The sequence below is a fragment of the Hibiscus syriacus genome, unplaced genomic scaffold, assembly GCF_006381635.1.
Source record: "Hibiscus syriacus cultivar Baekdansim isolate YM2019G1 unplaced genomic scaffold, ASM638163v2 tig00112429_pilon, whole genome shotgun sequence".
NCBI classification, from domain to species: Eukaryota; Viridiplantae; Streptophyta; class Magnoliopsida; order Malvales; family Malvaceae; genus Hibiscus; species Hibiscus syriacus.
The window spans coordinates 149,695-164,749 of NW_024063330.1; positions in this window are offsets into that span (position 1 = coordinate 149,695).

Here is a 15,055-nt window from a genome sequence, read left to right on the forward strand (position 1 = left end):
TAAATTGCATTAATCTAATTAAACAAAAATTATCTCGCTTTTAATTTTCTTTAACAACATCAGTAGCGAATCAAAAAAAAAACACTGAACCAATAAAATATAATAAAAAATTATCTAATATAATTAATATACATTTTTAATTCAAAAAAATGTTTTGATAAAAAAATATAGCAGGTCTTATTGAGCTCTGACTCGATCAAGGTAAGAGGGAGCTTTTAAGGAGGCCACATTAGTCTTTTAAAAAACATATTTTTTTATTATATCTGAAAAAAAAATGTATTAATTAGATCGATATAATTTTCTTAACATAATATATTTTGTCACTGATTTAAAAATATATATAAAATATGATTGTTTTTGTTTTTATTTAATTAAGATATAATAATTTCGAATTAATTATCGTTAACATTAGTTAAATATTTTGATAAAATCACACATTTGATCCTTATTATTTACATATTCTCTCAATTTAGTCATACTTTTAATAAATTAAAATAAAGTTAGTCCTCCAATCGAATGGTGCCACATGCCATCATTCGATTGGAGGACTAACTTTATTTTAATTTAATATATTTATTCCACCAATTAAAGAGTGGCATGTGTCACCCTATGTTTGAAAGAAAACAAAAGAAAGCAAATTGGGACAAAACATATTCAAAACTTGGTCACTTGGGAAACTAAACATGTATCCAACCATTAAGCCAAGATCATTGTTTGGTCTAAAGTAAATAACATGGTGTATATATTTGTATCTTAGTGTATAAATACTTAAATTCATAATATTTTATATATATTAACTTAAAAATATTTTTATATTAACTTATTAAATATATCTTATTATTAACTTAATTTAAAAATATTTTATTTTTATTTTCATTTAAATACATATATTTTTATTATTAACAGTAGTCCCACGGTGGACAATTCATAATTCTGACTGCCGGATGTCTCCCACGGAAGCTGTTCTCAACCTAACGTTGGGAGGCAGCCTACTATCCTACCTCCCACTTACCCCATTACATATGGGAATATGGTCAGTTAATTTTTTTATAATAAAATTTATTTAAAAGTACGACTAAATTGAGAGAATATGTAAATAACAGAAAATAAATGTGTGATTATATCAACTATCACATTACATGTTTTGTTAATTGTTAATAACAGTTAATCCGTAATGATCACATTTTAATTAAATAAAAACGAAAGTAATCATATCTTCATTAAATAAAAAACGAAAAAGATATTGTATCTTATGCTTTTTGAAATAAGTGACTAAAAGTGGACAAAATACAAAAATAAGATATCATTTGTATAGTTAACCCTAAGTAATAGTTCGATGATCAAAACATAAACTAAATAAGCCATGACCTAGGTTGTCCTAGACCTAGATACGATCATCTACGTCATAATTCGAATTTATAATTTCATTATAAAAATTTAACACTTTATTGTGTTAAATCAACTCAGAACTTATATAAATTTAAATATATTAATTTAATTGACAACAATAATATTGAACCATAATGCTCTAACGTAGTATTTTTAAAAAAAAATATTGGTTAAGTATGTTTAAAAAGTATTTAACATTGTTATTAAAAACACTTTTAACTAGATATGATGTATATATATATATTTTAAAAATAGTGATCTATATTGTTCAAAAATACTTTTTATACTAATAAAATACTATAAATTTTATTTTTTAAAAAATGTTTTTAAATCTAGTTTAAAAAATAATTTTTAGCTTAAAAGATATATTTGCTCTTCATTAATTTTGATCATAAGTATGTATTTTTTTATTTAGTTAATGTGATTACAAAGTAATATTTATTCTAAATACTCTTAACTATTTGACAATGAAAGTTCAATCTCCTCTGCTACAGTTGTTTGTGTTCGAACCTGAGACCTCTAAAAATAACGACTATTCTTTTAACCACCGAGATAATTTTATTCATGCAAATATGTATTTATTTTTTTAAAAAAAATACTTTCGAAAAGTAATTTGATTGAGTAATGTTCTTCTAGAAAGGTTAGAAAAGATAATAACACATTAAAATATTATAGAATTCGAATTCTGGATCAGTCACTAATACTTAAGTAGTTTTTTATTAGTTTAAAATGCTTACAAGTTATAGTATATATTTTAAAAATTCTCAATCATTTGATAATAAACGTCTAAGTATCTTATAATCTCTGATACTCGAATTTAAATTTTTTAAGAATAACAATAATTTCTTTAACTATTACCGGTTTTGTTGTTGTGTTAAATAATAAAACCGGTAAAAATTACCGGAAACATTATTAGGCGCTACCGATTTTGTTATTATTGGGTGTTTTTTTTATCGGATTTTCAAAAAAAAATACCGGAAACATTATTAGGCTAAAAAAATGACCGGATTAACATAATATTTTAGGTAATTACCGGAAAATTTTAGGTAATTTTTACCAGTTTTATTATTTAAACGATAACAAAATCGGTAACACCTTATTTTAGCCGTTTTTAAGCCCGCCGCACTGTAGAACTTCCTATCCATATTATATCAAGGAATTAAATATAAATTTAAGATATATACAATGATTAAATTATTTTGGTCATTTTTTTCTATTAGTCTTTATATTATATTAAGTTGTAGATTTAGTTTATATATAGTTGGTTATTGCACGAACCAAGTGACCTCGATGATAAAAGAAATGTTGTTGTTTCTTGACGTTTTAGTTTGAAGTATTATGAATGGCAAGGGTGTAAGTGTTCAATATCAATTAATTGACAGTTATCTTTAAACATATATTGTATTGTATTTACCCCAGATTAATAATATATATATATATATATGGTTATTTTTAAGGATAAATTATAAATTTCACTATTCAACTTTCTTCTCACTTTTATTTTAATCATTAAAAATTAAGAAATATCACTTTACTCACTAAATTTTAAATTTGTTCCTACTTTAATCAATCAAGCATTAAATCCAATATGAACTAGTGTCTTAGGAGCCACATTTGCTAACATTAATTGCTTTGTGCTGACATGACATCAACTTGCCATCCACGTAATTTTTCCTTTTTTATTTATTTCCTTTTCATTTTATCATATTCTTTGAAGGTTAAAATTTTATAATTTTATCCTTATGTCACTCTGGTCCTGAGATCTCTATTTATCTAGTATTTTTTTCTTACCACTCAAGACACCGACGAGTTCACCTAACCATCTCATACAACTCAATCAGTTCAGATTTTCACAAATTCACTTTAAAACTCGTGAAACCTTAAACTACTTAATATATAATTTTCATTATTCGATTAACATCAATTCAAGATGAACAAGATGCCTCCTCCTTTTCTACTTTCCCACCATTGAGCTTTTAAAGAATATGATTTATAATACCCAAATTTTGGTTAGTGACCAAAATGTATTTTTTGAAAGTTTGGTGACCAAAGTATAAAGTTATAAAAGTTTAGGGACCAAAAAGGTAATTTCAAGTTATGTATTCTGACCCGTAAATGAATAGTTCACCCCCAAGAATGACGATTTGGTGAGAATCAGATGATTGATCCGGAATTTGTGTTAAAAGACAAAAAGTGTTAAAGTCCGGAAATTAATGTTAGAGTGTTGGAATTGACGCTAGAGTGTGAAATTGGGCCATTTTGGAAAGTTGGTAAAAGTTGAGGATCAAATCACAAATATGGAAAAGTTGGGAATTTAAGTAAAAATGTTATCTGAAGTTTGGATAAATTTGGATAAAAAGGAACTTGAATGGTCAATTAGAAGTGTTAAAGTCAACATTTATGTCATGACATGAAATTTGTATCGAATGAGCATCGGAAGATTTTTTATGAATTTATTTTCTAATGTGTGTATATGTTAGTAAGATTTTAATATGTGGTTTAAATTGTATATGTTTTGTAAATAGTGTTCATTTAGATTATGATTGAAATCAAGATCAAACAATATTAAAGCTAAAGAGAAACTTAAGGATGTAATGTGAATTTCTAAGGAAGGTTGTAAGCTAAGGACACCATGTGAGTGCATATTTAATTTGTACTTATGTTATCGAATAAACATTGTCTTACAATGAGCTAGTGACGGAGCTATTATGGTAAGAAGTGACTCCTAATATTGTGTGACTTTGTGATTCATGCATAAATGTTCATTTGGTAAGCTAATAGAATTATGGAATAAGCTAAGGATGCAAATTAGTGAATAAGCTGAAAATGCATATTGGTGAAATCTTCCTAGATTTGTGATCTAAACAATAAGTTTATAAAACCACCATAAATTCTAAAACAATTATTAGAGGATTATTTTTATACCATTGGATTTGTATATCAGTCTAGTTTTGTTTAAGATAAACGAATACTGATTTCGAGGAGAATAAAGAAATATATGAATTTTTAATCGAAGATAGGTCAGAAAACAAGACAACATATTCTGCTCAAAACAGCTTATGTAAGTCAACTTTGAAAATTCACTATAAATTGTACAAATTGAATTAGAAGAAGTTCGTTATATGGTTGGATTCATATTAGAGTCTAGTTTTCATTAGTATAAACAGAAAAAAAAAATTTAAGTGTGTAGATTAATACATAATAATATTTCTTTGAAGGTAGTGCAAACTACCAGAATAGGAAATTGTGATAAATTTTGGGATCGAACTAAGTCGAAAGCAAAGGATCAAGTTAAAGCTTAGTGAGGCTTATGTTTTGACTTGTATATAAAGTGTCAAAGTGAGTGCAATGAATGCATGACATTATATACATTGACGTTTTATACATCATTAGAAAGACTTGCGATGAGTCTACCTTGTTCGTATTGGCATGATATTTATGTCATTTATCATATGATTGACATATTCTAAATATGTCAAAGGTTGAATACATAATGCATTGATCACTAATATATATATATATATATAATGAATGCTATTTCGGGTATGAACTGCCCAATGTTAAGTATATTGATATACATTGTCATGGATGGAATAAATATAGACTATATGCCCAAGTATGTCATTAAGGGGAAGTGGTATAGTTGGCATGCCATAAAATCCAGCAACAGACTGCATATTCGGGTTGGCACTAAAGGATACTTAGTGCAGATGGTGAGCACGACCTTATGTGTCATATTTGGGTTAGCACTAAAGGATACTTAGTGCAGGTGGTGGGCACGACCTTATGTGTCATATTCGGTTTAGTACTTCGGTGCATATTTGACTCGTGTAACCAAGGTCCTCATAGGTCTATATTTGGGCTATGATTTATTTGTTAATAAATAATAAACAGATGAATAAGCTTATGAGCTTATGGAATAAATTACAAGTATATTGGTAAGAAATTTTATATGTGGTTCATATCATGTTAATATTAGTAGCATGATTGAGATTACAAGTAAAGTGATCATAATGCATTGAATATTGTTACTCATTTATATTTATGTGTTGCACTGTCGAATATTTCTATTGATTGTCTCACTAAGTGAATACTTAGCGTGTGATGATTTTCACGAGTACGTAAAATATAGCAAAAGGAGTAAGAGCTGAGCTTGGCATCAATCACCAAGGAATATTTACATGTAACAGTAATTACATCCTATCGTGTTCTAAAATTTCTAGCTAGCATATATACGAGTAAGAACTGTATGCAAATTATTAATATAGTTAGTATTAAACATAATTAAGAGTATGAATAAATATTATGATATTAAATTATGTTTTAAATATTGATTAATTAGATTTTTAATCAGACAAATTTATTTATTATATGAAATATAACATTTTTTGCCTGTTACTGCCTGAAACCGGATTTGAATTAGAAGTCGAAATATTATATTTTGATTTTCTCTTATTAATTATTTTATAATAAATGTTAAAATTTAGAACTTGTGAAAGGAACAAAATTTTACCCATTTTGGGTTAAGAAATATTTTGAATAATTAATGTGTCATCTTTAACTCGTAATAGTACACATATACAGATTAAAGGTGCCACATGATCAATCATCAAAAAATTAAAGAGACTCTAAAAATCAGAGATTTTTTCACAAACAAAAATAATTTTAGGATTATTTCATAATTAAAAAATATTTAGAAATAGAGTCGTTTAGAATTTAACGACAATGTGGTCAAAATAAGAATAAATAAAAAATTTAGTGATTAAATTATTATTTTTTAATTTAATGACCAAAACAAGAGCGAGGAGAAAATTGAATGATGTAATTTTATACTTTATCCTATTTGTAACCATGCACTTTAATTTGGTTATTTTTAATTGTATTTTAAATTTTCATAATTTCGATCTTGATCCAAATGGTACTCGATAAAGACATTAATTTAAATTTTAATGTCAGTCTATGTATTATACACAAGTTACAATCTTAGTTTATGTAATTTAATTTTAGTCATTCTAAGTCACTATAATATAATCATATTATCTGTGTATTGCTTTTGTCGAGATTAAAATTTCAAATTTCAAAATGTACAAACTAAAATTTGTGAAATTAAAGTATAACAACTATAATTATAATTTACACATAATACAATGATTATTTGCAAAATTTGACCAATATTTTTGTTGTCTTCCTATCAGCCAAATCACGGACTATACATGTGGTTTTTGTTTTGTGGTAACCGGGAAGAGCAGCTTTGCGAACCCATTGAATATATATTATTAAGATAATGTTACGTTCAAATTAAAATAAGGGTCCGTTTGATAGATTTTAATTGATTTTTCGGAAATAATTTACGTAAAATGAATTATCTCGAAAAAAAATATAAGCCCTTAGTTGAATGCTAAATCAAACTAAAAAAATCCAACTCAAGAAAAGTATTAAAACAAATTATGCACTCTTTTTCCTCCATTTAAGTGTAGAAATATTTTTTAACGAGGTTCATGACTTACATTTTGTTTTGTACGTGTTAATTTAATAAAATTGTACAGAACTCCTTTTTCTAAAAAAATAATACATAATAAATTAGACAACTCTTGTGTTGGATTCACACCAACAAACTTGATCTTCTTAATTAACTCATAACTAGGGATGTGCATGAGACCCGAATCTGATCTGATTGGGTCTTTTTTTTTAAAAAAAATCTTGTTCGGGTCAGGTCAGATTCATGTTTCAAGTGAAAATATCTGACTCGATTTGGGGAAAAAATATAATTTACCTTATATACTTTAGGGATAATTACAATAATACCTGTCATAACCATTTTTTTATAAAACAATTAAATATTATTTTAAAAACGATTATGACTTTATTTTGGAAAAATTGGGTGATTTTGAATTGATTTGAATAAAATAGAAAAGAGTCGCCATCGACCTTTGGGTTAGGTAGGTCGAATACCTAAAAACGTCTTTCAAAACAATTTTAAGGAAAATCATTTTTTAAGACAAAATTTAGTCTGCGTCACCAAAGATTCGATTAAATGGATTCGGGAGTCGGTTACGTGTGGGGAAGGAATAACACCCCACAACGCCAAAAAACTGGTACTGTATCGCTTACATATCGTCGTAAATGATGGAAATGATAAATCGAATATAAAATTAACCTATGATCCATTTATTGAGATTTATTTAATTTGCCTCGAATTATTTAAAGAAAATCCTTTAACTCAATCAGAAATCTTGAAATTTGCAATCCTCCGTCGGGAAAGCTATTTCAACCATTTCTCATTCGTAAAAGAATATTCTATCATTGATTATGTTAAAAATACAAATCGAATATAACTAAAAACAATGTTTACATACGAATAAATTGATTAACTAAAAACGTGAATTGAATACAAATTAAAATTTTTGAAATTTACATTCACATAAAATAAAGTAAATTGTCACTTAAAATAACACACATTGCATCGTTTGAACAAATTAATTAGCAAAATATACTCAACTTATTTCAAGTTTCTATGTCGTTAAAATGCCGTACCGGATCACACCACTTCGACCAAGTGGTACTTTCCACGCTCATTCTACGCATATGTATTCTTGAAAATAAAATCGAAAATCAAATATTTCATACATAGATACAAATATAATGAGAATAAATGTAATTGGAAATACAAATATTTACATTAAATGGAATTAAACACATTATTTACATAATACAAATAACCATGTAATATGTAAAATACATTCATATATAAATGACTAAAATAAAAATAAATAAACATTACAAACCAAAATAAAATACAAAAATAAGGGACTAAAACAAATTAAAACATAAATTCGTAAGGGCAAACGATAAATTTACCTAAAGTATTTATACTAAAACATTGACCATAATGTAAACAAAGTAAATTAAAAATACTAATTAAAATAAGGAAAGGTAACATTCAGTGACTGAAATGAAACATTTGTAAATATTAAAACCAGAATCGAACATAAACAAAAATAGTATGATATAGCATGAGGGACTGAACAATAATTAAACCAAATACCCAATAGTGACTAATATGTAAAATACATAAATATCCTGTCCAAATTCGAACATTCACAAAAATACACAACACACGAAATTAGTGACTAAAATGAAACTATTACAAACATTGGGACCAAAGTCAAATATCCACAAAAATGACATAACATACATTAATAGGACTAAAATAAAATATTTATAAATGTGATGGCCAGATTCGAATATCAAAGAAACATACATGAAATATTAAATCAGTGGCTAAGATGTAACATTTATAAATACTGAAACCAGAACCAAATATAAACAAAAATGTTATAATACCTAGGATAGTGACTAAAATGTAAAAGTGAAAAGATAAAGGCTCAAATTGAAATAATGTAAACTTCATTCCATGGCTAAATCGTGCGGTTACAAAGGATCAGGGACCAAAAGCGTAGTTACCCCATGCGTGAAATTACAGAACTCGTCCCCTCAAAACGACGCCGTTCTGGTCCGCGTATAAATGACCAAAATCAGGCCAAAATTCGGTCTATGCCTCATTTCTTTCATTGCTTAAAACAGAGAGAGGGAGAGAGAGAAAACTCTCTCAACCTTCTCACCGGAGAAGAGATTGGTCCACCACCGGCTACGCCCGCGGCGGTGCTCGCGGCGGCGAACGGTGGCCGGAGATGGAGAAAACCCTCCAAAACCTTCCTCTCTTCACTCTCCACCTAGATCCCCAACTATCTCGACCTAAAGGTAACCCTAGCTCTCTAAATCTGAGAGTTTTACCTTCGAAAGTTTTGACAACCGACGACCGTCGGGCTTCTCGACCTCCAAACTGTGGTGAGATCCTCTCCTCTTCTCTCTTTTCTTTTCTTTTTTATTTTGGGTTCGAAACTCTCTGGATTTTTTTTCCAACCGAATCCCCTCCCCTTCATTGCATGCATCTTCCTCCTTTTTGTTGTGGTTGCTGAATGATGATATCTAGAACTTAGGGGAATTATGGGTTGATTTGGTAGCTGGTGAAATCCTGAACTTTCGGGATTTAATTTGTTTTTAAATGGGTTCACTGTTGATGATATATATATTTTTTTGATTGGTTTTGATGTTCTTAACTGTTAATAGATTGATGGAGGGACCTTCGGTCACTGTGGATGCAGGCAGCCGGCGTCAGAGGCTGTCGGCGAGGGTACGCTCGGCTTGAGCGGCGGCGGCGAGGGGACGCTCGGCTGAGAAGCTGGAAGGCCAAACGGCTGAGCTGAATATTTTAGGGTTTCAAACCCTAAGCTCTGCGTGATCTGGACCGTTGGATGGGTCCAGATCCAACGGCCAGAAATGAGGCGGCTGGAACATTGAGATGAAACCCTAGCTGGGTTGTCAAGTGGGACTGGGATTGGTATTGGGCCTGAACCGGGTCTGCTCCAGCTTGTTGGGTATGCTGTTGGGCTTAGGGATTAGGCCTGCAAAAATTTGTAAATGTAAATTAAATAATAATAATAATAATAATAATAATAATAACGATAATAATAATATACAAAAAAGACCCGGACAAAAACGGGTGTCTACAGCTGCCCCTCTTTGCACATTCTTGTGTTAACAAGAATAGGGCAAAGACGACAAAACATCACGTTTTTGTCTGGTTCTCTCCCTTTTAAACTTAGAAATTGGATAATGTTGGTTGTTGGGGACGACACTGCTCATACGTGATGAAGAGTTCGGGTCGTCTAAGGGTGACATGGTTCCTACGTGATGAGGAAATCTGGTCAAGGGTTGACACTGCTCATACGTGATGAAGAGTTCTGGTCTGGGGAATGACACGGCTCATACGTGATGAAGAGTTCTGGCCATCTAAAGGTGATAACACGGTTCCTACGTGATGAGGACGGCTGGTTATCTATGGTTGACACGGCTCATACGTGATGAAGAGTTCTGGTCTGGGGAATGACACGGCTCATACGTGATGGAGAGTTCTGGCCATCTAAAGGTGATAACACGGTTCCTACGTGATGAGGACGGCTGGTTATCTATGGTTGACACGGCTCATACGTGATGAAGAGATCTGGTCTGGGGATGACACGGTTCCTACATGATGAGGACGACTGGCCATCTTTAGGAGTTATGGTTTCAAGAGAAACCAAATCAAAGATTTGTTTCAAGAAAAATAAACTCAAAGATGATATTTTTAAAAGCAACTGTCTCAAAGGAGACCAAATTCATTTTAAGGGAAACGACTCAAAGATGACTTTTAAAGGGAAACTGTCTCAAATGAGACAAAATTCGTTTAAAGGGAATTGATCTCAAAGATGTTTGTTTTGTTTCAAGGGAAACAAATTCAAATGATGGTAAATTTTGTTTTCCAAATAAACAAACTCGAAGATTTTTCTCAAAGAAACTGTCTCGAGAGACACAAAATTTTGTTTCCAAAGAAAGAGATTCAATGATTTTTTTCAAAGGAAATTGTTTTAAGGGATAAAACATTGTTTCCAGGGAAACAAACTCAAAGATGATCTTGTTTTAAGAGAAAATGTTTCAAGAGAAAATGTTTCAAGAGAAAATATTTCAAGTGAAACGACTCAAAAATGGTTTTATTTCAATTGAAACAAACTCAAAGATTTTGTATTTCTAGAGAAACTGCCTCAAGGGAGTCAAAATTTGTTTTAATAAAAACAATCTCAAAGGTGGGTAGTTTTAAAATAAATGGTCTAAACGATCTCAAAGGTTGGTATTTTCAAAAGAAGTTGTCTCGAGAGACAAAATTTTGTTTCAAAGGAAACAAACTCAAAGATTTTTTTCAAAAGAAATTGTCTTTAAGAGATAAAATTTTGTTTCAAAAGAAACAGACTCAAAGATGGATCTCATCTTAAGTGAGACCAAATTTGTTTCAAATGAAACTATCTTAAGAGAGAAAAAATTTTGTTTCCAAAGAAACAAACTCAAAGATTTTTTTCAAAAGAAACAATCTCAAAGATTTTTTCACAAAATTGTCTCAAGAGAGACAAAACTTTGTTTCAGACTCAAAGATTTTTCACGAAATTGTCTCAAGAGAGACAAAACTTTGTTTCAAAATAAATAGACTCAAAGATTTTTCAAAAGAAACGACTCAAAGATATTTATTCAAAAGGAACAAACTCCAAGATTTTTATTCAAAAGGAACAAACTCAAAGATTTTTTCAAGAGAAACTGTCTCAAGAGAGACAAAACTTTGTTTCAAAATAAATAGACTCAAAGATTTTTTCAAAAGAAACAACTCAAAGATATTTATTCAAAAGGAACAAACTCCAAGATTTTTATTCAAAAGGAACAAACTCAAAGATTTTTTCAAGAGAAACTGTCTCAAGAGAGACAAAAATCGTTTTAAAATAAATAGACTCAAAGATTTTTTTCAAAAGAAATAACTCAAAGATATTTATTCAAAAGGAACAAACTCCAAGATTTTTATTCAAAAGGAACAAACTCAAAGATTTTTTCAAGAGAAACTGTCTCAAGAGACAAAAATCGTTTTAAAATAAATAGACTCAAAGATTTTTTCAAAAGAAACAACTCAAAGATATTTATTCAAAAGGAACAAACTCCAAGATTTTTATTCAAAAGGAACAAACTCAAAGATTTTTTCAAGAGAAACTGTCTCAAGAGACAAAAATCGTTTTAAAAGATTCAAATATTGTCGATTTTGTTTATATGGAAATAATCTCAAGGGTGTTTTCAAAAGTGTTTATTTTGTTTCAAATGAAACAATTTCAGGATTTGTTAAAAGGGAAAACTGTCTCGTGCGAGACAAATCAGCTTTGAAAATCTCAAGTGATATTAATTTTGCTTTAAGTACAACAACCTTGAAATTTGTATTATGAGAGAAAATGATGTCTCAAGCGAGATGAAATTTGCTTTAAGATATAGTCTCAAATGAGACAAAATTTGTTTTTAGAGAAATTGTCTCAAGCGAGACAAAGTTTGTTTTTGAGAAAACGATCTCAAGTGAGATCAACTTTGTTTAATGTGAAACAAATTCGAAATTTGGATCTCAAAGGGAAAAGGTCTCAAGCGAGACAAAATTTGTTTTGAAAGAAACAACAATCTAAGGTGAGATTAATTTTGTTTTAAGTGAATCAAATTCAAAATTTGTATCTCAAAGGAAAAATGTCTCAAGCGAGACGCAATTTGTTTTAAAATTCTCAAAATTTGTGGAAAAATGTCTCAAGCGAGACGTAATTTGTTTTAAAGAGAATGTTGTCTCAAGCGAGACAAAATAAAATTTGTTTTTAAGAAAACTATCTCAAGTGAGACGACACTTTATTTTTTTAAAGAAAATAATCTCAATAGCTCAAAGTTTATCTATTGATTCCTGCATGTTGAGGAAACATCTTCAGAAGATCTGATTGTTGACTTCAGGAAGCCAAATATGTGGATTGCATTGTTCTTTCAGGTTGAAAACACCTGGTTATTTCCGAGCTCTAATTTCCTGAAAAGATCAGAATGATGCAATTTTGACTAACTATCTTGGAAGTTATGATAGATGTCAAGATGAAATTTATTTGATCTTCTTTTATTGAATTTGTCCTCAAGTGAGGAGAAAAATGTCTTTAATACACATGATGATAAATGTTTGATGCAAATTTTATGTATCATGTATGTATGTATGTATGTATGTATGTATGTATGTATGTATGTATGTATGTATGTATGTATGTATGTATGTATGTATGTATGTATGTATGTATGTATGTATGTATGTATGTATGTATGTATGTATGTATGTATGTATGTATGTATGTATGTATGTATGTATGTATGTATGTATGTGTGTATGTATGTATATACTTTTCTCGATCTAGAAGGAGAATGATCGCGAGAGCAGTCTTCACTCTATCATTGATTCAACTTGTCCGTATTTCCGCCATGGTGTACTCTTGCAAACCTTGACCTGAGACCATTTGTTTATCCCATCAAATTTTGTCCAAAAATTAGCTTTCTCTTGCCCCAGCTTCGATTCTGAGCTTCGGTGAGATATTTGTTGAATTCTAAGATATGCCTCCAGAGATTATCTTGTTTGAAAATTTTTTCTTCTTCTTTTATTTTCAAAAGTATGAAAATATCAATTAAAATAATTTTGAAAAATGTTTAATCAAAAGATATGAAAATATTGCCCCTTTTAAGGTTTCACAATTGACAAATCATAAAACAAGAGTTCATTGGATATCAAGAATTAATTACTCTTTTAATCCTTCAATAAATTATAGCTATTTGACAAGTGTCAAGATCAATGCTATCTTTGAGAGATGGTTAAGTAAGGAAGGATAAAAAATCTCAAGTGGTTATTTTTGGTCAACAGTATAGTGTTCTCATTTATTTGATGTTCTCTGATCTGATGGAGTAGCTTCTGTACTCAGCTATTGGAAGTGTGCTCTGACTCCCAACTCTCATGTTCTCATTCATGTTGTGTGATGCCTCATCAAGGGATTTGAGCAATCGTCTCCTATGTAATAATCTTCATATTCGAGCCGCCCTTTCAGGTTTTCAACTCGAATCCTCCTTTGGTTTTAAGACGTTACTCAGAATTTTACGTCTTTAACCCCCCTGTGTTATTTTTCTCTATCATGCATTAAAGATTTTAGAAAATCTTTATAAGTAAAATATTAATCCTGATAGGCGGGATGAAATACGAGGATAGTCTCTTCCGCTTAGAAATCCATGTATGATTAGAAGGGACTTGTAAGGCACGTAATGTAGGTCATGGTTCAGGGTTATGAAAGAAAGGGATAAAAGGCCCAAACATGTGTTTTAAGGGTATTTGAACCAAGGATCAATTAACTCTGATGCCTTCGATCTTGTTTTGCTCAATTTGAATCTACTCGCATGTCTTTCTCTTGATGTTTTATGATCTTCGAGTCAAGTGATTCTAGAGTGATTGTGTTTGATTAATCTCACGGTTTGAAGCTCAATGCGTCATTTGAGTCAGGAGACTCTTTGTCTGTGTTCTTTGTCCTCTTTTGTTCTTTGCTTTTTCTTTGATTTTTGCTTTGATTTTTCTCTTTGCTCTTCTTTTCTCTTCGCTTTAATATGATCTTTGCACTATGTATTTGGTTCACCTTTTGGTATCTTATCTGGATCAATGGTCTTCACTCATACGAGCAGATTTCCTCCAACTTGCCCCCCAATATGGAGGGTGATCCTTGATTAGGGTTGAATCAGAAGAAAATATCATTCAGGCTCAAATGGGGACACAAGGGATATATTTTCTCCTTTTGTGAAGGGATAAAGAAAGAAAGCCGTTCATCATCTCATACACAGAAGTCCTCGTAGAAGAGGTATCCCCAGGGGGATAGATTTTCAGGATTAATTTTTATTTAAATGAAAACAGTAATTAATGCATGATAGAATTATTTTGAATGAATTCTATTTTTTCTTCGCTTCTTGCTCTCAACATGTCTCAATTGCTCATGCTCGTCTTCAGAAAATTGATGCGAGATGCCCCACACTGTGTCTTCTTTGTAGGAAGGTTTATGTTCAAGTGAACATCTTGTACTCAATGTCTGTAGGTTTTATTGGTAGAAAATGTTGGTTTTACGTCTAAGAAGACAATGATGACTTTATTGGCTCAAAGAAAGGTATGGGTATGACTTTTGTGTCTCAAAAAATAAATGCAGTGTTTCAAGGTGGAAAGAAT